The sequence below is a fragment of the Dromaius novaehollandiae genome, chromosome 16 (assembly GCF_036370855.1).
Source record: "Dromaius novaehollandiae isolate bDroNov1 chromosome 16, bDroNov1.hap1, whole genome shotgun sequence".
Lineage (NCBI taxonomy): Eukaryota > Metazoa > Chordata > Aves > Casuariiformes > Dromaiidae > Dromaius > Dromaius novaehollandiae.
In genome coordinates, this window is record NC_088113.1 from 361,714 (window position 1) to 387,736 (window position 26,023).

At 49.2% G+C, this 26,023-nt stretch overlaps 2 long non-coding RNA genes across 2 annotated transcripts; both read right to left on the bottom strand.

The window, feature by feature from the left end:
• Positions 1-8,045: 8,045 nt before the first annotated feature.
• LOC135330074 (uncharacterized) lies at positions 8,046-14,000 on the bottom strand. Its single transcript, XR_010391831.1, has 2 exons — positions 13,388-14,000; positions 8,046-8,560 (listed from the first exon to the last, which is right to left on the bottom strand). It is a non-coding gene; the product is annotated as an uncharacterized LOC135330074 (long non-coding RNA).
• A 6,340-nt stretch (positions 14,001-20,340) lies between these two features.
• LOC135330075 (uncharacterized) lies at positions 20,341-25,213 on the bottom strand. The gene is made up of 2 exons (XR_010391832.1): positions 24,592-25,213; positions 20,341-23,346 (listed from the first exon to the last, which is right to left on the bottom strand). It is a non-coding gene; the product is annotated as an uncharacterized LOC135330075 (long non-coding RNA).
• Between the last annotated feature and the right edge of the window lie 810 nt (positions 25,214-26,023).

A 26,023-nucleotide genomic window follows, 5' to 3' on the forward strand; every position in this document is an offset into this window, starting at 1 on the left:
TATAGGTTCTTGCCCGGCCTCTGGGAGGTGCTTCCTCGCTTCCCATGCAGATTAACCGTCATGCGCAGTCCGCCCTCTCGGAACCTTCCAGAAATGGGCTGGGGTACCTGGGGGTCTCCTGCTCATGCGCAGATGGCACTGCCATAGGAGGCACTGAGGCTGCTGTGACCTCACAAGCACAGCCAGCAGCCAGGAGCCTGCGACTGGCCTAGGAGGTACTGAGGCTGCTGTGACCTCACAAGCACAGCCAGCAGCCATGAGCCTGCCACTGGCCTAGGAGGCACTGAGGCTGCTGTGACCTCACAAGCACAGCCAGCAGCCAGGAGCCTGCGACTGGTCTAGGAGGCACTCAGACTGCTGTGCCCTCCCAAGCTCAGCCAGCAGCCATGAGCCTGCCACTGGCCTAGGAGGCACTGAGGCTGCTGTGAGCTCACAAGCACAGCCAGCAGTGAAGGGCCTGCCACTGGCCTATAGGGAACGGAGGCTGATGTGACCTCACAAACACAGCCAGCAGCCATTGGCCTTCCACTGCCCGATGAGGCGCTGACACTAATCTGACCTCACAAGCACAGCACACTGTCGCGAGCCTGCCACTGCCATAAAAGGCACGGAGGCTGCTGTGACCTCACAAGCACAGCCAGCAGCCATGAGCCTGCCACTGCCTGTAAGACACTGAGGCTGCTGTGACCTGACAAGCAAAGCCAGCAGCTGTGGGTCTGCCACTGGCCTACAGGAAAAGGAGGCTGCTGTGACCTCACAAGCACAGCGAGTAGCCAGCGGCCTCCCACTGCCCTATAAGGTACAGAGACAAATGTGACCTCAAAAGGCAGCCAGCAGACAGAGGCCTCCCACGGGCCTATCAGGAATAGGACTGCTGTGACCTGACAAGCACAGCCAGCAGCTATGGGCCTGCCACTGGCCTATGAGGCACTGAGGCTGCTGTGACCTCACAAAATCAGCCAGCAGCCAGAGGCCTGCCACTGGCCTATCAGTCACTCAGACTGCTGTGACGTCAACAGGACAGCCAGCAGCCATTGGCCTGCCACTGACCTATCAGGCAATAGGACTGCTGTGACCTCACAAGCACAGCCAGCAGCTGTGGGTCTGTCACTGGCCTAGGAGGCACGGAGGCTGCTGTGACCTGACAAGCACAAACAGAAGGGGGCGCTTGCCCCTAACCTATGAGGCCCTGAGGCTGCTGTGACCTCACAAGCACAGCCAGCAGCCATGAGCTTGCCAGTCGCCTGGGAGGCACTGAGGCTGCTGTGACCTCACAAGCACAGCCAGCAGCCATGAGCCTGCCACTGCCCTATGAGGCACTGAGGGTGCTGTGACCTCACAAGCACAGCCAGCAGCCAAGAGCCTGCCACTGGCCTTGGAGGCACGAAGGCTGCTGTGACATCACAAGCCCAGCCAGCAGCCATGAGCCTGCCACTGGCCTAGGAGGCACTGAGGCTGCTGTGACCTCACAAGCACCGCCAGCAGCCATGAGGTAGCCAGTGGCCAAGGAGGCATGGAGGCTGCTGTGACCTCACAAGCACAGGAGCAGCCAGGAGCATGCCACTGGCCTAGGAGGCACTCAGGCTGCTATCACCTGACAAGCACAGCCAGCAGCCAGGAGCCTACCACTGCCCTGAGAAGCACTGAGGCTGCTGTGACCTGACAAGCACAGCCAGCAGCCATGAGCCTGCCACTGGCCTTTGAGGCACGGAGGCTGCTGTGAGCTCACAAGCACAGCCAGCAGCTAGGAGCCTACAACTGGCCTCAGGGGCACTGAGGCTGCTGTGACCTCACAAACACAGCCAGCAGCCATGAGCCTGCCACTGGCCTTTGAGGCACGGAGGCTGCTGTGACCTCACAAGCACAGAAAGCAGCCATGAGCCTGACACTGGCCTAGGAGGCATTGAGGCTGCTGTGACCTCACCAGCACAGCCAGCAGCTAGGAGCCTACAGCTGGCCTCAGGAGCACTGAGCTGTGGGTCTGTCACTGGCCTAGGAGGCATGGAGGCTGCTGTGACCTCACAACACACAGCCAGCAGCCAGGGGCCTGCCACTGCCCGATGAGGCGCTGACACTGCTCTGACCTCACAAGCACAGCACACTGTCACGGGCCTGCCACTGCCATAAAGGGCACGGAGGCTGCTGTCACCTCACAAGCACAGACAGCAGACAGGGGCCTGCCACTGCCCTATAAGACACTGAGGCTGCTGTGACCTCACAAGCAAAGCCAGCAGCTGTGGGTCTGCCACTTGCCTATCAGGCAATAGGACTGCTGTGACCTGACAAGCACAGCCAGCAGCTATGGGCCTGCCACTGGCCTGTGAAGCACTGAGGCTGCTGTGACCTCACAAGCACAGACAGCAGACAGGGGCCTGCCACTGCCCTATAAGACACTGAGGCTGCTGTGACCTCACAAGCAAAGCCAGCAGCTGTGGGTCTGCCACTTGCCTATCAGGCAATAGGACTGCTGTGACCTGACAAGCACAGCCAGTAGCCAGGGGCCTGCCACTGGCCTAAAGGGAACGGAGGCTGCTGTGACCTCACGAGCCCAGGCAGCAGCCAAGGGCCTGCCACTGCCCTATAGGGCACTGAGGCTGCTGTGACCTCACAAGCACAGCCAGCAGCTATGGGCCTGCCACTGTGCTATGAGGCACTGAGGCTGCTGTGACCTCACAAGCACAGCCAGCAGCCAGGGGCCTGCTGCTGGCCAATCAGGCTGTAGGAGTGTTGTGACCTGACAAGCACAGCCAGCAGCAATTGGTCTGCCACTGGCCTACAAGAAAAGGAGGCTGATGTGACCTCACAAGCACAGCGAGTAGCCAGGGGCCTCCCACTGACCTATAAGGTACAGAGACAAATGTGACCTCAAAAGGCATCCAGCACACAGGGGCCTTCCACGGCCCCATCAGGAAATAGGACTGCTGTGACCTCACAAGCACAGCCAGCAGCTATGGGCCTGCCACTGGCCTATAGGGAACGGAGGCTGCTGTGACCTCACAAGCACAGCCAGCAGCCATTGGCCTGCCACTGTCCAAACAGGCACTGAGTTTGCTCTGACCTCAGCAGCACACCAAGCAGCCATTGGCCTCCCTCTGGCCTACAGGAAAAGGAGGCTGATGGGACCTCACAAGCACAGCGAGGAGCCAGAGGCCTCCCACTGCCCTATAAGGTACAGAGACAAATGTGACCTCAAAAGGCAGCCAGCAGACAGAGGCCTGCCACAAGCCTATCAGGAAATAGGACTGCTGTGACGTTACAAGCACAGCCAGCAGCTTCGGGCCTGCCACTGGCCTATGAGGCACTGAGGCTGCTGTGACCTCAAAAGCACACCAAGCAGACATTGGCCTCCCATGGGCCTGTCAGGCACTGAGGCTGCTGTGACCTCACAAGCACAGCCAGCAGCCATTGGCCTCCAACTGCCTGATGAGGCGCTGACGCTGCTGTCAACTCAGAAGCACAGTAAATAGTCAGGGGCCTGCCACTGCCCTAAAGGGCATGGAGGCTGCTGTGACCTCAGAAGCCCAGTGAGCAGCTATGGGCCTGCCACTGCCCTATAGGGCACTGAGGCTTCTCTGACCTCACAAGCCCACCCAGCAGTCATTGGCCTCGAACTGGCATACCTGGCACTGAAGCTTCTGTAACCTGAAAAGCACAGCCAGCAGCCACGTGCCTGCCACTGGCCTGTGAAGCACTGAGGCTGCTGTGACCTCACAAGCACAGCCAGCAGACAGGGGCCTGCCACTGCCCTATAAGACACTGAGGCTGCTGTGACCTCACAAGCAAAGCCAGCAGCTGTGGGTCTGCCACTGGCCTATCAGGCTGTAGGACTGCTGTGACCTCACAAGCACAGCCAGCAGCTATGGGCCTGCCAGTGACCTATCAGACACGTGTCGCGGCCCGAAAGGAGTCGTTCAGGACGACCTCCCTCCCCTTAGGACCAACGACCAAGTTTGTGATGCCCTTGCACTCAATTAAGGTGAAAACGACACCAGCCAACCAGTTTAAGATTTATTAAGGCAAAATGGAATCAACTAACGAGACATGTCCCGCGTCACACGTTTAGGGAAAAAGAGAGGAAAAGGGGAAGAGAGAGAGAAAGATATCACCACCCGTGGATCCAGCGGCGTCCCGTTGGTCCTCTTCTTTTGGGAGTCCTTGCGGCGGGGCGGGGGGGCAGAGGGGGGAAGCTCCCGTCTGGTTCCGCTGACTCTGCTCGAGTTCTTCAGTCGTCGCAAGCAAGCCCCCCCCATTCACACAGTCTGCAGTTTTTATAGGTTCTTGCCCGGCCTCTGGGAGGTGCTTCCTCGCTTCCCATGCAGATTAACCGTCATGCGCAGTCCGCCCTCTCGGAACCTTCCAGAAATGGGCTGGGGTATCTGGGGGTCTCCTGCTCATGCGCAGATGGCAAATGAGTACGTGCGGTTCGTGCCCTAGAGACGCCCTTCTGCCCTTTTCGCACCCTTTTTACCCTGTGCAGGTGCACGAGGTTGTTTACTTCGCAGACGGCTCCCGGGGGCGCCAGCGCGGCATTGCCCGACACACCTTGGCAGCGGCAGCTTTGCAGCAGCAGCAGCAATGTCAAGACAAAACCGCATTTAGTACCGGTCCTCTACACCACCCCGTGTCTCAACATTGCAGCTTGGCAGCAGGAGAGAGAGAGAGAGAAAGAAAGCAAGCAAGGAAGGAAGGAAAGGAGAGAGAATTAGGGACGGGGGGGAAGTCGTGGGAATAACATGGGTTTGGGTAAAAAATAAAGTGCTTAACAGTGATTAAACAGAGGTCTTGCTCAATGCAAGCTTATTCTTTAACAACTTCAACAACAGTTAACTTTACAAAACAGACATAAAAACTGAGTTAATGAGGTAGGATTGTTACAATAGGCATAAAACAGCTGGCAAATGCGCTGTGGATGTCAATATGCAATTTCCTCCTTCAGGAGAAACTGGGAAATGATGGGTACTGTGGTTGGCCACGGCCAATGGATGGCACGGATTTTCTTTACGCCGTCGGGCAAGGTGGTAGGAACAAATTGCATATTTGACACAACATGTCCGATTAATTGAACAAAGCAAGGAATTATACAAGAACATTAAGGCGGCAACTGCACCTAACAAATACAATATTAACTGTTTCACCCACGGTGCCCCCAGTAACCAGGACTACAAATTGCCACTCCAGCCATTCCATGTTTGGATGGGGACGTGGGCTATTTTTCTGATATCTTTGGTTAACTGGAGAACTACTTCGCCTACATCATCTATTTCCAAACAACAGTTAGGAATATTTAATTTCCCACACACTTCTCCCTCTTCAGCTAACAGGTAATCTAAAAACCATGTGGTGCTGAAGGATTGCCGTGCGCATCTGTTGGGATTGCCAAGTTAGAAGATCTATCGTGTCAGCGGTTTTGTTGGTAATAATTTCTAGAGCCGCTTGTAGTCTGATTATTTCCCCATTTTTGCGTCCCGCCCAAATTTCCCTTAATGGATCGCGTCTTACAGGCAACACTTCTGTCTCCAAGGTTATCATATACCTTTATGCCTAACCGAGGTCCACTTGTTTCTGGCAAAAGGAAAAACAAAGGTCTGATAATCCCTATATAACAAATTCCCAACCACCCCGTGGGTAAAAATGTATATGCTGTGTGCCTGCATATCCAGTAATGCCCCTTCTTAGCTCCAATGCCCTGAGCAAATGGCCCGTTTATCCCTGGTGGGAATTGAAAGTAAGTTGCGTCTCTGTTGCCCAGAGGGCTGAAGAAGGTGGTTGCCCCATCACCTATTTGGCCGGTACAATACCAAGCCCCAGAAGTGTATTCTGGTGGTAGGTTTGCCATAGCACATATAAGCACATTAAGACAAGAAGTATCTTTCCAACACAGGTTAAGAATGCCATTCTTGGCTGTTGTGTTTTCAACAATAAAGCTAATTATGATCGCAGCACACAATTACAAAAAATGATAAAAATAACTGTTATAACTACCACAGGTAGTATCGTTGAGGACACTCAAGCTCAACATAAGACAAGTCTTCTTCCCCAGTGCCCTCTTCCTTTTACATTGTTGACCTAAAAGGAAGGGAGGATCCACCTGGCACGGATTCTATGATCTTTCCCATGGGCATCAGTAGCTACCCATGCATACAGATTTTTTGAAGCTTTTAGTACTAGAGGTATTTGTCCCACAGTGGGTAAGTCCACTAGAACCGGTTGTCCCGGGTAATACAAGGGATTCCTTGGTTTCTTGTTCTCCCCAGTCCCAGGTAAGAGGGATGGAGGATTAGGGCAAAAAGCAGCGAGTCTGGGGCAGCCATTTACTCCCCATCGTCCATTGACTTTAGTTACTGCATCAGATATTCGTCACGCCCATCCGGGATTGTGCGGTCTCAGGGTTCGTTTTAAGAGTCCTGGGGTGCAGACGGGGTCTTGGGATAAGGGAGGAGGAACTTTGGGGTTTGAGGAAGATGGGGTTCCCCTTATCCTGTCCCAACTTCTTACCAAACCTTCCAGGTTGGGAGTTGGTAACCTATCCATGACTTCTCTGGGAATTCCCTTTGAAATGCCTTCTGCCCATAATAATTGTCTCCTGCTATCCAACACCCGTACCGGTTTCCCAGGATGTGGGTGTTGCAGTGATTTATATTGCCTTCCACTTTCCTCAACTCTTCTTATTTCTGCTTTATGCTTTGTTTCCCCCTGGCCAGTGAATCCCATACGCCTTCCGTAATTAATTAGCTCCTGTGCCACCTCCCCCTGTTGGAAACTTGCACGGGAGGAGCCGACGGAGGGAAGACCCAGACGCTCAATATGAGTGATCAGTGTACTTCAACTTTATTAGGTGTGGTCTTTCTTTATATAGTATAGGACTAATCAGGCTCATACATATTGCAAAAGCTGAGCTCCTTATTGGTAACAGCAATTTGGTTTACCCAGCAACTTCTGCATTACATCACCCGCAAGTTCCCAGGACTAATCATTGATAACACCTTGGAGCCAAGGACAATGTGTCCTTGGCTCTAGCTGTTTTTACTCTCATACGGGACTTGGCTCACATCAACTGTGTGCGATATGCACTTAGTTCTGCTTCCTTTATTCGTTCAATCTTCACATGACCTCTGCCCTCAAGCCAGTCCTCCACAATTCCCCCGTTTTTATTTTGTGCGAGAAAGACCTTTTTAGTTAATTGTTCAAGCTTTTGTGTTAAGCAGCTAAAAATCACTCTTACTACAATTAAAACTAATACAATTATGAATAGAATACATAGCCCTTCTTTGATCAAGCTCAAAATCCAGGTACTCACATTACCAAACATCTTTCTAAACAGATCATCAAACCAATTATACTGTACGGTGATTCTCTGGGTGTGGTCCTTTAGCCATTTCAATTGCTCATAGATTGACTGTCCATGATCAGAAAGATTAAAACAACACATTCCTTCAAAATCCTCACACCCGTGTCCCTGTGCCAAAAGCAGAAAGTCTATAGCTGCTCTATTTTGCAACACTGCATGTCTCAGGCTATCCATATCCTGTGACATTTCAGAGAGAATTTGTGTAGTAACATTTGATTGTTTAACAGCCCAACAAGCCAGTTTATTTAGATTAGACATGGCATGCGCAACTGCAACGTTAGGAGCTAAAGCTGCGGCGAAAAACCTTTCCGCAGGCCCCCATAATTCTACATCATCAGCACAATCTGAACCTAGTTTTTTCAATTCACATTTGCCTCGACGATTCTCACTTCTTCTATGTTTGATTGCTGCAGTCAGATTTGACCAACGCTGATCATGTAAGTCAGGGGCAAAGAGTGTTAGGCGTCCTATATAACAAGGTCCCCCATAAGCGTTTCCTGGCACACCTTGCCATGCTCTGTCACCACAAATTAGAAAAATACCAGGAGGCAGTGCCTTAGGGGCACTCATGGGCCACATTGAGTTGTGATCATTTACTCCATAGGCCCCAAGTGGCTCACTATTATTGGAGTTATTCCACCCACAATAATTACCGTTGGCGTTAAACCCTAAAGTTCTAGACGTTAAGTTCGTCCAATGAGTCTTATTTTGTTTACCTTTATTTAGTATAAAACAGGTTTGTGTCCAATTATCACTAGTGTTTCCTACTGCTACTGACCCTAACAAATCTAATTCTTGTGGATCCCATGGCAACGATATATTAAGATGTTGCAGTGCAGCAACCACTCCGTCTGAGAGGTTGCTCGAGAAGGACCCACTTAAGAGAGTAAGCGAAGTTGAGTACGGGCCTAACAGCTTGACCAATTCCTTTGGAGTTCCTATAGGCACCCCAAACAGACACGTCCGGAAGGGATCACTTCCTGAGGCTAGAGACAAACAAAAGGTACGCTGGTTAGTTTCGTTAGCCCATGTAACCCACATATTCTGTTGAATATCAATCTGAGACAACATTGTAGACCCTTCAGCAATTATCATGATCAATAGGACAATTTTGCGCAGAGTTGTCTGTCCGATTCCGAGCATAGTCTTTGTCCACAGTCGCTCCTTCGTCTATCACAGGTTTCGTAAATCTGCTGGGAACCCAAACCGGTCCTGTGGGAGAAGATATACACACATAACCGCGCCCTACATATATTACCTCTGCTGGACCTATCCATACTCCCGTTTTCATGTCCCGGTATTTTACTCTAAAGGTCCGGCTACCAGCCTTTTCTTCTTCTATATGATGTTTGATTGCTGGTGGTTCTTTGTCATCCCCGAATACACACAAATAGTTTAGTACGAATAGGGTCTTATCAATTTTTTCCTTGACGTCTAGGATATCCTTAAACTTTTCTATGTATGTTTGACAGTGCTGTTTGCTCGTTCAACAACCGCCTGACCTGTGGGTGAATGGGGAATGCCTGTTACATGTTTGATATTCCATAAGTTCATAAATTCCTTAATGGCTTTACTGACATAAGCAGGGCCGTTATCTGTTTTTATGGCTTCTGGGACCCCCATTACAGCAAAACAGCTGGTGAGATGGCGGCGTACATCTCGCACCTTTTCCCCAGACTGTGGTGTCACCCATATCATATGGCTGTAAGTGTCTATCGTCACATGCAAATATTTAAGCCGACCAAAACTAGGCACGTGAGTAACATCCATTTGCCAGATCTCATTCACCTTTAGACCTCGTGGGTTCACTCCCACCCCTATTCCTACACCCGCATTATGGTGACTACATATGGGGCATGATTTTACTATAGCCTGCGCGTCGGTCCTGCTTATCTGGTAGACCCGGGCGAGTCCTTTTGCATTTTGGTGAAAGGTAGCATGTGCTTCTCTGGCCCGGCAAAATGGCGATAGCGGCGCCTCCCTTGCTGGAGCAGCCACCAGTCTATCTGCCCTGGCATTGCCTTCTCCTAGACCTTCCTCCCAGAGATGGCTCCTAATGTGGACTACTGCATATGGTTCCTGTCGCTGTTCAATAGCAATTTGCAAACTAATCAGTAGGCTCGCCAGTCTTTTATTCTTGATGTCTCGTAAATTGGAGTCTTCGATTCTAGCAGCGAGGCCTACTACATACAACGAATCCGATATTATGTTTAGTGGTGTATCTTTCCATTTCACAAATGCCCAGACAACAGCAAAAAGTTCCAAGGTTTGCAGCGAATCTCCTTCCTGGGCAGCTAATAATTTATGTTTCCAGCCCTCCTTATCTCTCCATGTCACTGCAGCAGTCCTGGACCGTCTTCCCGCATCAGTAAATACTGTTTGTGCCTCTTGCAGCGGTGACGCAGACCGCTTGGGCTTAATTATCCAGTTATGGTTCTCCATCCACGCTAATGTAGTGGACGGCAGCGGCTTTGCTACTATATTCGCCCCATCCTGTAACAAAGCGGCTTGTAACTCCATTGAGTTTTGCATATACCACTCTAGGTCGTTGGGTTTCAATGGCAGCCAAATGGTATTCGGTGGTGCTCCCTCAATTTGCAATATTCGGTTTCTTCCTTTCCTAATGAGTTCGGCCAGCGTTGAAATTTTTTCTTGAATAGTTCGTTTTGGTTGTAACGGTGGTGCTACCCATTCTAGTACAATGGGTTCCGCCAACCCTCTTCTTTCCCCCGTTTTTATTTTGTGTTGTGTAATGGCTCCCATTAGGTATTGTGGGCCACATAAAATAGTAAGATCAAGTGGCTGATTTTCCAGGCGCCGGTGCGTAGCACGCGTAGTAATTAGCGATGCAATTTCCTGGAGTACCCGTTGCTGTTCCTCTGTGAGCGTGACGGCAGCCGCTGGGTCTGTTCCCTTCAGCAAGGGGTGTAGCAGATTTAAAAGTTCATTAGGAATGCCGACAACCGGACGGATCCATTGGAGGTCTCCTAATAGTTTTTGAGCATCATTGAGTGTTCTTATGTCAGTCCTGATTGTCAGTTTCTGTGGTCTGATGGTGGCATTCGAAATATGCCAACCTAGATACTGCCAGGGGCTGGATTCCTGTACCTTTTCCGGGGCCATCACAAGTTCCTTTTTCTTTAATTGTGTGATTAGATCAAATTTTTGTTCAGGAGAAAAGGGTTTTTTTGTGCCAACAATATGTCGTCCATGTAGTGATATATCATGGTCTCTGGCCACTGTTGACGTAACGGTTGAAGTGCCGCATCGACATAGAGTTGACAGAGGGTTGGTGAGTTTCGCATACCCTGCGGTAGTACTGTCCATTCAAATCTTTGGTCTGGCCCCTCTCTATTGATAGCAGGGAGTGTAAATGCAAATCGCTGTTTATCATCTTCATGGAGGGCTATAGTAAAGAAACAGTCCTTTAAATCTACGATTAGCAGGTGCCAGCCTTCTGGGATCATTGCTGGGCTGGGTAACCCCGGTTGTAAAGCACCCATGTCATGCATCTGTCTGTTTACAGCACGTAGATCGTGTAAAAGTCTGTATTTGCCGGATTTTTTCTTGATCACAAATACTGGGGTATTCCAAGGGCTGGTAGATAGTCTTAGATGACCTTGTTTGTACTGTTCCTTTACTAGTTCATGTGCTTGAATGAGACTTTCCCGTTTAAGCGGCCATTGCTCTACCCACACAGGCTGATCAGTCCTCCAGCTGAGTGGGATTGGGAAAGTCCAGGCAATGGCCGGTGCTATAAAGGGTGTTCCGAGGTAAGCACCATACCCATCTGGGCAAGGATATCGCGCCCTATTAATGCTTGCACTCCTTCAGGTAGGGGTAAAATGGAAACGGAGCAATTAACCACCTTGTTCCCTATAGTCCATTGTAGCGTCGATGATTTTCGGGCGAGGGTGACCCTGCCTACTCCAGCTACCGTGGAGCTGGTCTCTCGGGTTGGCCAATGCTGGGGCCAAATCTTAGTGCTAATTATTGATACATCCGCTCCAGTGTCCAATAAGGCATTAGTGCGTATAGATTCTTCTTTATACTTTACAGTCACGGTTTGTCGGGGCCTTTGATGCATTCCGACAGTCAGTAATGCTGCACTTCCAGTGGAACCAAAAGCACCATAGCCTCGTGGTTGCTCTTTCGCTGGTGCCACCCCTTCAGTCAGGTGGGGAAGCGGAATAAGTTGAGCTATTCTCGATCCTTGTGGTATGTGCATAGGTGGAAACATTGCTGAAACCACAATTTGTACTTCCCCGAAATAGTCCTTGTTGATCAATCCTGTCAAAACTTGTAATCCTTTCATTGTAGCGGACGATCTTCCAATCAGTAAGGCACCTATCGGCTCATGATTAATAGTTACTGGTCCATAGACATTCGTCCGGATTCTTGTTGGCTTTGTATCCAATAAGGTGGCGTCTACTGCTGTTGCCAAGTCCAGTCCGAGACTCCCTCTGGTGGCTGGTCGAAGACAAAGGGGTTCATGGCGTTCGGATTGGAGCTGGGCGCCGGCTGAGGTGGTTGTGTTAACTCCGGAGGTTGCTGAGTTGTTGTGGTGAAGGCCGCCTTTTGTGTCGTCGCGGGGCGGCTCGTCCCGCTTCTCCGGGCGTTTCCCGAGCCAGCCTTCCAGCAAGCCGCTCCATCATGTTTGCTGCTTTTGCAGTTGGGACACCATACTCTACTAGCTTGGCATTCTCGTGCCGATCGTCGATTGGGGGGGTATTTCCGCCGGGGTTTTGCAAAGGAGCAAGGGCAGCGAATACCTGACTTTGATTCTGTTGCATATTATCCCGCAACGCCTGTGCTTGCTCTCTCATGCTCTCTCCTAATTGTTTCACCGCCTCTACTAGCATAGCTTGCGGTCCTACAGGTACCTGCGCCATTCTTTCTAGCCCCTCCTCAATAGTCCATGTTCCCGGGAGTGTGGCTAAAATACTACGCGTTGAAGGGTTACTATTCTGTATTGCACATTGTTTCAAGATAGTCCCTTTCAGGTAATCTGGTACCCCTGCTGCTTGTATAGCATTGGCTACTCTGTCAATAAACAAGCCGAAAGGCTCTTCCCGGCCCTACTTTATTCCCATATAAGATGGGATACCCCCTTTTTTCTTTTTTTTTTTTTTCTTTTTTTTTTCTTTCTTTTTCTTTTCTTTTTTTTTTTTTTTCAAACTGCTTTTATTAGTGGTTTCTGACCATTAATATCATAGAGAAAAACTTATTTCACATTGATAGCCTGAGATGGGTGTCCTCAGATAACTGTGGCCAAAGGAAGAGGAGAAGGAGGAGAGGAGAAAAAGGGGGGGGGGGGAGAGGGGGGGGGGAGAGAGAGGGGGGGGAGAGAGAGGAGGGGGGAGGGGGGGGGGAGGCGCTGAGGGAGGAGGGGGGATCTGCCGCATGGTCAATGTTGCTCCTTTTGGCAGGCCTGTGTTCCCAGACCCTCCCTGGGCAATAGTAAAGGTTCGGATCGAGGGGGGCGATGGGTATGGGAACACAGGGGACACCTCTGCATGCGGGGGGTTCCTTGAACCCATCGGGGCCTCCCAAATGCTCCGCGGCGGCAGCAGCTACTTTCTTTTTTTTTTTTTTTTTTTTTTTTTTACTTTTTTTTCTTTTTTTTTTACTTTTTTTTTACTTTTTTCTTTTTTTTTATTTTTTTTACTTTTTTTTTCTTTTTTTTTTTTTTTCTTTTTCTTTGAGGTGCGAGAGCATTAGTAACTGCCCTCCACGGCTTCATCAGCTTTTTTACTGTCTTGTTGTCACTTATTACTTCATCAAACAACTTGTCCCCAAATTTTTTCCATTCAGTTTGTTCGAACATGGTATCTGGGTTAACAAAACACCCCTTAGCCACTCCGTCAGCTAATAGCCCTGGGAGTTCCTTATCTGGGTTAACAAAACACCCCTTAGCCACTCCGTAAGCTAATAGCCCTGGGAGTTCCTTATAACATTCTATTCCTTGAGTACCTCGCTTTTCTAAAAAGCATCTTAATAAATAATAAGCCGCTTGTCGCGCCGTGGTTACTCACTTACCGTTGCAACCTTTGCAAGACCTGCGGCGAGACTTTCTGGCAGGACCCCGTCTCGTCCTGGGCACGGACCCCCTTTGTTTGTGTCCTCTCCACCTCCTCTGTAGCTCTGGCACGTAGACCCCCTTTTGTGTCTCGTCGCCTTTAGCACAGCAGGACCAGCTGTCTCTAGCACTCTGTCGACTCCTGAGTTTTTAATCACCGAGTCCCTGACCGGCAGGGTCCCTGTTCGGGCGCCATTTGTTGGAAACTTGCACGGGAGGAGCCGACGGAGGGAAGACCCAGACGCTCAATATGAGTGATCAGTGTACTTCAACTTTATTAGGTGTGGTCTTTCTTTATATAGCACAGGACTAATCAGGCTCATACATATTGCAAAAGCTGAGCTCCTTATTGGTAACAGCAATTTGGTTTACCCAGCAACTTCTGCATTACATCACCCGCAAGTTCCCAGGACTAATCATTGATAACACCTTGGAGCCAAGGACAATGTGTCCTTGGCTCTAGCTGTTTTTACTCTCATACGGGACTTGGCTCACATCAACTGTGTGCGATATGCACTTAGTTCTGCTTCCTTTATTCGTTCAATCTTCACATGACCTCTGCCCTCAAGCCAGTCCTCCACATCCCCCCAAGTCATGTTGGGGGGGCCTCCCCTTCGTCTCGGTCGGGGAGTTCGTAATCGGTCTTGCAGCTGAACAGCATATAGTTTTAAAGCATCAGGAAGTCCCCTGATCAGAGGATGTGACCTCTCGGGGTCTGCCACACACTGCATGGGGGAGGGCTGCTGCGGAAGCAGCAAACGGTCATGCATCAATTGGAGGCAAGCAGTTTTCTGCACGCTTTCCAGAATGTGGCCCGCTGTGGGTGTTTTAATAGAAAAAGGGTCTCCTCTTTCCATTGGTCTAATCCTCCTGCCCAGTAGGCTACCCTCTGGGTCAAGGACCATGGTTCCCTGTTATCATTTGTGGTTAGAAAGACTCTGGGTCCCCAATATCCTCTAGCTTCATCTTCGCTCAGCAGAATGCGATCCTCCCCCCCGGTGAGGGAGACTCTCCACACATACTCAGTTTCAGTTTCCCGGGAGCCCCGGGAGTATTTTTCCGAAGTCCTGAGGGGAATAGGGGATCATACGCGTAGTATGTCGTTGAATACCCCCCTGACCATTGTCAGTGGTTTCCGTTTTAATCAAGGGTCTCATTACTACGTTCCCATCTCCAGGATAAAAGGAGTTCCTGCTGTCTTCTAATTCTTTAATTGGATATATGGATTTTAGATCAGATGCCTGTTTTCCGTCTAGTTCGGCCAAATTCGAGAATCCCGGTTCACTATCATCAACCCCCCGCCTGTTTTCTTCCAATTCAGACCGCAGGATTCTCTCTCGGTCTAGTGAGTCCGATAAGATTATGTGAAGCCGCTGAGTATGGTTGCGCTCCGCAGTGAGTTGACTTTGCAAGTTTCTTACCTGTTCTTGCAAAGACTCAACAGTCTCTTTGGCTCGACTCCGGGAGTCTTGCAAGAACTCGATTGTCTCTTTGGCTCGACTCTGGGAGTTTCTTATGTGTTCTCCCAAGGACTCAATGGTCTTTTTATCACCTTGCCTCCCCCACCGGGCAGCAATTAGTGCCGCCCCTAAAACACCACAAACTGTTGCCTGAGCCATGCCAAGAGAGAGCAGGGCTTTATAGCCCTTCAGATTCTCAAAAGAGGATTATCCTTCATTGTCAGATCCTCTGTACTACAAATTATTCACAAGCACAGCACACTGTCACGGGCCTGCCACTGCCATAAAGGGCACGGAGGCTGCTGTGACCTCACAAGCACAGCCAGCAGCCAGGGGCCTGCCATTGGCCTGTGAAGCACTGAGGCTGCAGTGACCTCACAAATACAGCGAGGAGCAAGAGGCCTGCCATTGCCCTATAAGGTACAGAGACAAATGTGACCTCAAAAGGCAGCCAGCAGACAGAGGCCTGCCACGGGCCTATCAAGAAATAGGACTGCTGTGACCTTACAAGCACAGCCAGCAGCTATGGGCCTGCCACTGGCCTATGAGGCACTGAGGCTGCTATGACCTCAACAAGCACAGTCAGCAGCCAGGGGCCTGCTGCTGGCCTCTCAGGCTGTAGGAGTGTTGTGACCTGACAAGCACAGCCAGCAGCTATGGGCCTGCCACTGTCCAAACAGGCACTGAGGCTGCTTTGACCTAACCAGCACACCAAGCAGCCATTGGCCTCCCTCTGGCCTACAGGAAAAGGAGGCTGCTGTGACCTCACAAACACAGCCAGCAGACATTGGCCTTCCACTGCCCGATGAGGCTCTGACCTCACAAGCAGAGTGCACTGTCACGGGGCTGACACTGCCAGAAAGGGCACGGAGGCTGATTTGACCTCACAAGCACAGCCAGCAGACAGGGGCCTGCCACTGCCCTATAAGACACTGAGGCTGCTGTGACCTCACAAGCAAAGCCAGCAGCTGTGGGTCTGCCACTGCCCTATAGGGCACTGAGGCTTCTCTGACCTCACAAGCCCACCCAGCAGTCATTGGCCTCGAACTGGCATACCTGGCACTGAAGCTTCTGTAACCTGAAAAGCACAGCCAGCAGCCACGTGCCTGCCACTGGCCTGTGAAGCACTGAGGCTGCTGTGACCTCACAAGCACAGCCAGCAGACAGGGGCCTGCCACTGCCCTATAAGACACTGAGGCTGCTGTGACCTCACAAGCAAAGCCAGCAGCTGTGGGTCTGCCACTGGCCTATCAGGCTGTAGGACTGCTGTGACCTCACAAGCACAGCCAGCAGCTATGGGCCTGCCAGTGACCTATCAGACACGTGTCGCGGCCCGAAAGGAGTCGTTCAGGACGACCTCCCTCCCCTTAGGACCAACGACCAAGTTCGTGATGCCCTTGCACTCAATTAAGGTGAAAACGACACCAGCCAACCAGTTTAAGATTTATTAAGGCAAAATGGAATCAACTAACGAGACATGTCCCGCGTCACACATTTAGGGAAAAAGAGAGGAAAAGGGGAAGAGAGAGAGAGAAAGATATCACCACCCGTGGATCCAGCGGCGTCCCGTTGGTCCTCTTCTTTTGGGAGTCCTTGCGGCGGGGCGGGGGGGCAGAGGGGGGAAGCTCCCGTCTGGTTCCGCTGACTCTGCTCGAGTTCTTCAGTCGTCGCAAGCAAGCCCCCCCATTCACACAGTCTGCAGTTTTTATAGGTTCTTGCCCGGCCTCTGGGAGGTGCTTCCTCGCTTCCCATGCAGATTAACCGTCATGCGCAGTCCGCCCTCTCGGAACCTTCCAGAAATGGGCTGGGGTATCTGGGGGTCTCCTGCTCATGCGCAGATGGCAAATGAGTACGTGCGGTTCGTGCCCTAGAGACGCCCTTCTGCCCTTTTCGCACCCTTTTTACCCCGTGCAGGTGCACGAGGTTGTTTACTTCGCAGACGGCTCCCGGGGGCGCCAGCGCGGCATTGCCCGACACACCTTGGCAGCGGCAGCTTTGCAGCAGCAGCAGCAATGTCAAGACAAAACCGCATTTAGTACCGGTCCTCTACACCACCCCGTGTCTCAACATTGCAGCTTGGCAGCAGGAGAGAGAGAGAGAGAAAGAAAGCAAGCAAGCAAGGAAGGAAAGGAGAGAGAATTAGGGACGGGGGGGAAGTCGTGGGAACAACATGGGTTTGGGTAAAAAATAAAGTGCTTAACAGTGATTAAACAGAGGTCTTGCTCAATGCAAGCTTATTCTTTAACAACTTCAACAACAGTTAACTTTACAAAACAGACATAAAAACTGAGTTAATGAGGTAGGATTGTTACAATAGGCATAAAACAGCTGGCAAATGCGCTGTGGATGTCAATATGCAATTTCCTCCTTCAGGAGAAACTGGGAAATGATGGGTACTGTGGTTGGCCACGGCCAATGGATGGCACGGATTTTCTTTACGCCGTCGGGCAAGGTGGTAGGAACAAATTGCATATTTGACACAACATGTCCGATTAATTGAACAAAGCAAGGAATTATACAAGAACATTAAGGCGGCAACTGCACCTAACAAATACAATATTAACTGTTTCACCCACGGTGCCCCCAGTAACCAGGACTACAAATTGCCACTCCAGCCATTCCATGTTTGGATGGGGACGTGGGCTATTTTTCTGATATCTTTGGTTAACTGGAGAACTACTTCGCCTACATCATCTATTTCCAAACAACAGTTAGGAATATTTAATTTCCCACACACTTCTCCCTCTTCAGCTAACAGGTAATCTAAAAACCATATGGTGCTGAAGGATTGCCGTGCGCATCTGTTGGGATTGCCAAGTTAGAAGATCTATCGTGTCAGCGGTTTTGTTGGTAATAATTTCTAGAGCCGCTTGTAGTCTGATTATTTCCCCATTTTTGCGTCCCGCCCAAATTTCCCTTAATGGATCGCGTCTTACAGGCAACACTTCTGTCTCCAAGGTTATCATATACCTTTATGCCTAACCGAGGTCCACTTGTTTCTGGCAAAAGGAAAAACAAAGGTCTGATAATCCCTATATAACAAATTCCCAACCACCCCGTGGGTAAAAATGTATATGCTGTGTGCCTGCATATCCAGTAATGCCCCTTCTTAGCTCCAATGCCCTGAGCAAATGGCCCGTTTATCCCTGGTGGGAATTGAAAGTAAGTTGCGTCTCTGTTGCCCAGAGGGCTGAAGAAGGTGGTTGCCCCATCACCTATTTGGCCGGTACAATACCAAGCCCCAGAAGTGTATTCTGGTGGTAGGTTTGCCATAGCACATATAAGCACATTAAGACAAGAAGTATCTTTCCAACACAGGTTAAGAATGCCATTCTTGGCTGTTGTGTTTTCAACAATAAAGCTAATTATGATCGCAGCACACAATTACAAAAAATGATAAAAATAACTGTTATAACTACCACAGGTAGTATCGTTGAGGACACTCAAGCTCAACATAAGACAAGTCTTCTTCCCCAGTGCCCTCTTCCTTTTACATTGTTGACCTAAAAGGAAGGGAGGATCCACCTGGCATGGATTCTATGATCTTTCCCATGGGCATCAGTAGCTACCCATGCATACAGATTTTTTGAAGCTTTTAGTACTAGAGGTATTTGTCCCACAGTGGGTAAGTCCACTAGAACCGGTTGTCCCGGGTAATACAAGGGATTCCTCGGTTTCTTATTCTCCCCAGTCCCAGGTAAGAGGGATGGAGGATTAGGGCAAAAAGCAGCGAGTCTGGGGCAGCCATTTACTCCCCATCGTCCATTGACTTTAGTTACTGCATCAGATATTCGTCACGCCCATCCGGGATTGTGCGGTCTCAGGGTTCGTTTTAAGAGTCCTGGGGTGCAGACGGGGTCTTGGGATAAGGGAGGAGGAACTTTGGGGTTTGAGGAAGATGGGGTTCTCCTTATCCTGTCCCAACTTCTTACCAAACCTTCCAGGTTGGGAGTTGGTAACCTATCCATGACTTCTCTGGGAATTCCCTTTGAAATGCCTTCTGCCCATAATAATTGTCTCCTGCTATCCAACACCCGTACCGGTTTCCCAGGATGTGGGTGTTGCAGTGATTTATATTGCCTCCCACTTTCCTCAACTCTTCTTATTTCTGCTTTATGCTTTGTTTCCCCCTGGCCAGTGAATCCCATACGCCTTCCGTAATTAATTAGCTCCTGTGCCACCTCCCCCTGTTGGAAACTTGCACGGGAGGAGCCGACGGAGGGAAGACCCAGACGCTCAATATGAGTGATCAGTGTACTTCAACTTTATTAGGTGTGGTCTTTCTTTATATAGTATAGGACTAATCAGGCTCATACATATTGCAAAAGCTGAGCTCCTTATTGGTAACAGCAATTTGGTTTACCCAGCAACTTCTGCATTACATCACCCGCAAGTTCCCAGGACTAATCATTGATAACACCTTGGAGCCAAGGACAATGTGTCCTTGGCTCTAGCTGTTTTTACTCTCATACGGGACTTGGCTCACATCAACTGTGTGCGATATGCACTTAGTTCTGCTTCCTTTATTCGTTCAATCTTCACATGACCTCTGCCCTCAAGCCAGTCCTCCACAATTCCCCCGTTTTTATTTTGTGCGAGAAAGACCTTTTTAGTTAATTGTTCAAGCTTTTGTGTTAAGCAGCTAAAAATCACTCTTACTACAATTAAAACTAATACAATTATGAATAGAATACATAGCCCTTCTTTGATCAAGCTCAAAATCCAGGTACTCACATTACCAAACATCTTTCTAAACAGATCATCAAACCAATTATACTGTACGGTGATTCTCTGGGTGTGGTCCTTTAGCCATTTCAATTGCTCATAGATTGACTGTCCATGATCAGAAAGATTAAAACAACACATTCCTTCAAAATCCTCACACCCGTGTCCCTGTGCCAAAAGCAGAAAGTCTATAGCTGCTCTATTTTGCAACACTGCATGTCTCAGGCTATCCATATCCTGTGACATTTCAGAGAGAATTTGTGTAGTAACATTTGATTGTTTAACAGCCCAACAAGCCAGTTTATTTAGATTAGACATGGCATGCGCAACTGCAACGTTAGGAGCTAAAGCTGCGGCGAAAAACCTTTCCGCAGGCCCCCATAATTCTACATCATCAGCACAATCTGAACCTAGTTTTTTCAATTCACATTTGCCTCGACGATTCTCACTTCTTCTATGTTTGATTGCTGCAGTCAGATTTGACCAACGCTGATCATGTAAGTCAGGGGCAAAGAGTGTTAGGCGTCCTATATAACAAGGTCCCCCATAAGCGTTTCCTGGCACACCTTGCCATGCTCTGTCACCACAAATTAGAAAAATACCAGGAGGCAGTGCCTTAGGGGCACTCATGGGCCACATTGAGTTGTGATCATTTACTCCATAGGCCCCAAGTGGCTCACTATTATTGGAGTTATTCCACCCACAATAATTACCGTTGGCGTTAAACCCTAAAGTTCTAGACGTTATGTTCGTCCAATGAGTCTTATTTTGTTTACCTTTATTTAGTATAAAACAGGTTTGTGTCCAATTATCACTAGTGTTTCCTACTGCTACTGACCCTAACAAATCTAATTCTTGTGGATCCCATGGCAACGATATATTAAGATGTTGCAGTGCAGCAACCACTCCGTCTGAGAGGTTGCTCGAGAAGGACCCACTTAAGAGAGTAAGCGAAGTTGAGTACGGGCCTAACAGCTTGACCAATTCCTTTGGAGTTCCTATAGGCACCCCAAACAGACACGTCCGGAAGGGATCACTTCCTGAGGCTAGAGACAAACAAAAGGTACGCTGGTTAGTTTCGTTAGCCCATGTAACCCACATATTCTGTTGAATATCAATCTGAGACAACATTGTAGACCCTTCAGCAATTATCATGATCAATAGGACAATTTTGCGCAGAGTTGTCTGTCCGATTCCGAGCATAGTCTTTGTCCACAGTCGCTCCTTCGTCTATCACAGGTTTCGTAAATCTGCTGGGAACCCAAACCGGTCCTGTGGGAGAAGATATACACACATAACCGCGCCCTACATATATTACCTCTGCTGGACCTATCCATACTCCCGTTTTCATGTCCCGGTATTTTACTCTAAAGGTCCGGCTACCAGCCTTTTCTTCTTCTATATGATGTTTGATTGCTGGTGGTTCTTTGTCATCCCCGAATACACACAAATAGTTTAGTACGAATAGGGTCTTATCAATTTTTTCCTTGACGTCTAGGATATCCTTAAACTTTTCTATGTATTGTTTGACAGTGCTGTTTGCTCGTTCAACAACCGCCTGACCATTCTAGGTCGTTGGGTTTCAATGGCAGCCAAATGGTATTCGGTGGTGCTCCCTCAATTTGCAATATTCGGTTTCTTCCTTTCCTAATGAGTTCGGCCATCGTTGAAATTTTTTCTTGAATAGTTCGTTTTGGTTGTAACGGTGGTGCTATCCATTCTAGTACAATGGGTTCCGCCAACCCTCTTCTTTCCCCCGTTTTTATTTTGTGTTGTGTAATGGCTCCCATTAGGTATTGTGGGCCACATAAAATAGTAAGATCAAGTGGCTGATTTTCCAGGCGTCGGTGCGTAGCACGCGTAGTAATTAGCGATGCAATTTCCTGGAGTACCCGTTGCTGTTCCTCTGTGAGCGTGACGGCAGCCGCTGGGTCTGTTCCCTTCAGCAAGGGGCGTAGCAGATTTAAAAGTTCATTAGGAATGCCGACAACCGGACGGATCCATTGGAGGTCTCCTAATAGTTTTTGAGCATCATTGAGTGTTCTTATGTCAGTCCTGATTGTCAATTTCTGTGGTCTGATGGTGGCATTCGAAATATGCCAACCTAGATACTGCCAGGGGCTGGATTCCTGTACCTTTTCCGGAGCCACCACAAGTTCCTTTTTCTTTAATTGTATGATTAGATCAAATTTTTGTTCTGGAGAAAAGGGGTTTTTTTTGTGCCAACAATATATCGTCCATGTAGTGATATATTATGGTCTCTGGCCACTGTTGACGTAACGGTTGAAGTGCCGCATCGACGTAGAGTTGACAGAGGGTTGGTGAGTTTCGCATACCCTGCGGTAGTACTGTCCATTCAAATCTTTGGTCTGGCCCCTCTCTATTGATAGCAGGGAGTGTAAATGCAAATCGCTGTTTATCATCTTCATGGAGGGCTATAGTAAAGAAACAGTCCTTTAAATCTATGATTAGCAGGTGCCAGCCTTCTGGGATCATTGCTGGGCTGGGTAACCCCGGTTGTAAAGCACCCATGTCATGCATCTGTCTGTTTACAGCACGTAGATCATGTAAAAGTCTGTATTTGCCGGATTTTTTCTTGATCACAAATATTGGGGTATTCCAAGGGCTGGTAGATAATCTTAGATGACCTTGTTTGTACTGTTGCTTTACTAGTTCATGTGCTTGAATGAGACTTTCCCGTTTAAGCGGCCATTGCTCTACCCACACAGGCTGATCAGTCCTCCAGCTGAGTGGGATTGGGAAAGTCCAGGCAATGGCCGGTGCTATAAAGGGTGTTCCGAGGTAAGCACCATACCCATCTGGGCAAGGATATCGCGCCCTATTAATGCTTGCACTCCTTCAGGTAGGGGTAAAATGGAAACGGAGCAATTAACCACCTTGTTCCCTATAGTCCATTGTAGCGTCGATGATTTTCGGGCGAGGGTGACCCCGCCTACCCCAGCTACCATAGAGCTGGTCTCTCGGGTTGGCCAATGTTGGGGCCAAATCTTAGTGCTAATTATTGATACATCCGCTCCAGTGTCCAATAAGGCATTAGTGCGTATAGATTCTTCTTTATACTTTACAGTCACGGTTTGTCGGGGCCTTTGATGCATTCCGACAGTCAGTAATACTGCACTTCCAGTGGAACCAAAAGCACCATAGCCTCGTGGTTGCTCTTTCGCTGGTGCCACCCCTTCAGTCAGGTGGGGAAGCGGAATAAGTTGAGCTATTCTCGATCCTTGTGGTATGTGCATAGGTGAAAACATTGCTGAAACCACAATTTGTACTTCCCCGAAATAGTCCTTGTCGATCAATCCTGTCAAAACTTGTAATCCTTTCATTGTAGCGGACGATCTTCCAATCAGTAAGGCACCTATCGGCTCATGATTAATAGTTACTGGTCCATAGACATTCGTCCGGATTCTTGTTGGCTTTGTATCCAATAAGGTGGCGTCTACTGCTGTTGCCAAGTCCAGTCCGAGACTCCCTCTGGTGGCTGGTCGAAGACAAAGGGGTTCATGGCGTTCGGAGTGGAGCTGGGCGCCGGCTGAGGTGGTTGTGTTAACTGCGGGGGTTGCTGAGTTGTTGTGGTGAAGGCCGCCTTTTGTGTCGTCGCGGGGCGGCTCGTCCTGCTTCTTTGGGCGTTTCCCGAACCAGCCTTCCAGCAAGCCGCTCCATCATGTTTACTGCTTTTGCAGTTGGGACACCATACTCTACTAGCTTGGCATTCTCTGCGAAGATGACCAACAATGCCGCATCGGTAACAGCGTGCCGCAACGCCGCATCGGTAGCAGCGTGCCAATCGTCGATCAGGGGGGATATTTCCGCCGGGATTTTGCAAAGGAGCAAGGGCAGCGAATACCTGACTTTGATTCTGTTGCATATTATCCCGCAACGCCTGTGCTTGCTCTCTCATGCTCTCTCCTAATTGTTTCACCGCCTCTACTAGCATAGCTTGCGGTCCTACAGGTACCTGCGCCATTCTTTCTAGCCCCTCCTCAATAGTCCATGTTCCCGGGAGCGTGGCTAAAATACTACGCGTTGAAGGGTTACTATTCTGTATTGCACATTGTTTCAAGATAGTCCCTTTCAGATAATCTGGTACCCCTGCTGCTTGTATAGCATTGGCTACTCTGTCAATAAACAAGCCGAAAGGCTCTTGTCGGCCCTGCTTTATTCCCATATAAGATGGGATACCCCCTTTTTTTTTTTTCTTTTTTTTTTTCTTTTTCTTTCTTTCTTTTTTTTTTTTTTTCAAACTGCTTTTATTAGTGGTTTCTGACCATTAATATCATAGAGAAAAACTTATTTCACATTGATAGCCTGAGATGGGTGTCCTCAGATAACTGTGGCCAAAGGAAGAGGAGAAGGAGGAGAGGAGAAAAAGGGGGGGGGGGGAGAGAGGGGGGGGAGAGAGAGGGGGGGAGGGGGGGAGAGAGGGGGGGGAGGAGAGAGGGGGGAGAGAGAGAGGGAGGGGGGGAGGGAGAGAGGGGGGAGGCGCTGAGGGAGGAGGGGGGATCTGCCGCATGGTCAATGTTGCTCCTTTTGGCAGGCCTGTGTTCCCAGACCCTCCCTGGGCAATAGTAAAGGTTCGAGGGGGGTGATGGGTATGGGGACACAGGGGACACCTCTGCATGCGGGGGTTCCTTGAACCCATCGGGGCTTCCCAAACGCTCCACGGCGTTTTTTTTTTTTTTTTTGAGGTGCGAGAGCATTAGTAACTGCCCTCCACGGCTTCATCAGCTTTTCTGCTGTCTTGTTGTCACTTATTACTTCATCAAACAACTTGTCCCCAAATTTTTTCCATTCAGTTTGTTCGAACATGGTATCTGGGTTAACAAAACACCCCTTAGCCACTCCGTAAGCTAATAGCCCTGGGAGTTCCTTATGACATTCTATTCCTTGAGTACCTCGCTTTTCTAAAAAGCATCTTAATAAATAATAAGCCGCTTGTCGCTCCATGGTTACTCACGTACCGTTGCAACCTTTGCAAGACCTGCGGCGACACTTTCTGGCAGGACCCCGTCTTGTCCTGGGCACGGACCCCCTTTGTTTGTGTCCTCTCCACCTCCTCTGTAACTCTGGCACGTAGACCCCCTTTTGTGTCTCGTCGCCTTTAGCACAGCAGGACCAGCTGTCTCTAGCACTCTGTCGACTCCTGAGTTTTTAATCACCGAGTCCCTGATCGGCAGGGTCCCTGTTCGGGCGCCATTTGTTGGAAACTTGCACGGGAGGAGCCGACGGAGGGAAGACCCAGACGCTCAATATGAGTGATCAGTGTACTTCAACTTTATTAGGTGTGGTCTTTCTTTATATAGCACAGGACTAATCAGGTTCATACATATTGCAAAAGCTGAGCTCCTTATTGGTAACAGCAATTTGGTTTACCCAGCAACTTCTGCATTACATCACCCGCAAGTTCCCAGGACTAATCATTGATAACACCTTGGAGCCAAGGACAATGTGTCCTTGGCTCTAGCTGTTTTTACTCTCATACGGGACTTGGCTCACATCAACTGTGTGCGATATGCACTTAGTTCTGCTTCCTTTATTTGTTCAATCTTCACATGACCTCTGCCCTCAAGCCAGTCCTCCACAGCAAACCTACCACCAGAATACACTTCTGGGGCTTGGTATTGTACCGGCCGAATAGGTGATGGGGCAACCACCTTCTTCAGCCCTCTGGGCAACAGAGGTGCAACTTACTTTCAATTCCCACCAGGGATAAACGGGCCATTTGCTCAGGGCATTGGAGCTAAGAAGGGGCATTACTGGATATGCAGGCACACAGCATATACATTTTTACCCACGGGGTGGTTGGGAATTTGTTATATAGGGATTATCAGACCTTTGTTTTTCCTTTTGCCAGAAACAAGTGGACCTCGGTTAGGCATAAAGGTATATGATAACCTTGGAGACAGAAGTGTTGCCTGTAAGACGCGATCCATTAAGGGAAATTTGGGCGGGACGCAAAAATGGGGAAATAATCAGACTACAAGCGGCTCTAGAAATTATTACCAACAAAACCGCTGACACGATAGATCTTCTAACTTGGCAATCCCAACAGATGCGCACGGCAATCCTTCAGCACCACATGGTTTTTAGATTACCTGTTAGCTGAAGAGGGAGAAGTGTGTGGGAAATTAAATATTCCTAACTGTTGTTTGGAAATAGATGATGTAGGCGAAGTAGTTCTCCAGTTAACCAAAGATATCAGAAAAATAGCCCACGTCCCCGTCCAAACATGGAATGGCTGGAGTGGCAATTTGTAGTCCTGGTTACTGGGGGCACCGTGGGTGAAACAGTTAATATTGTATTTGTTAGGTGCAGTTGCCGCCTTAATGTTCTTGTATAATTCCTTGCTTTGTTCAATTAATCGGACATGTTGTGTCAAATATGCAATTTGTT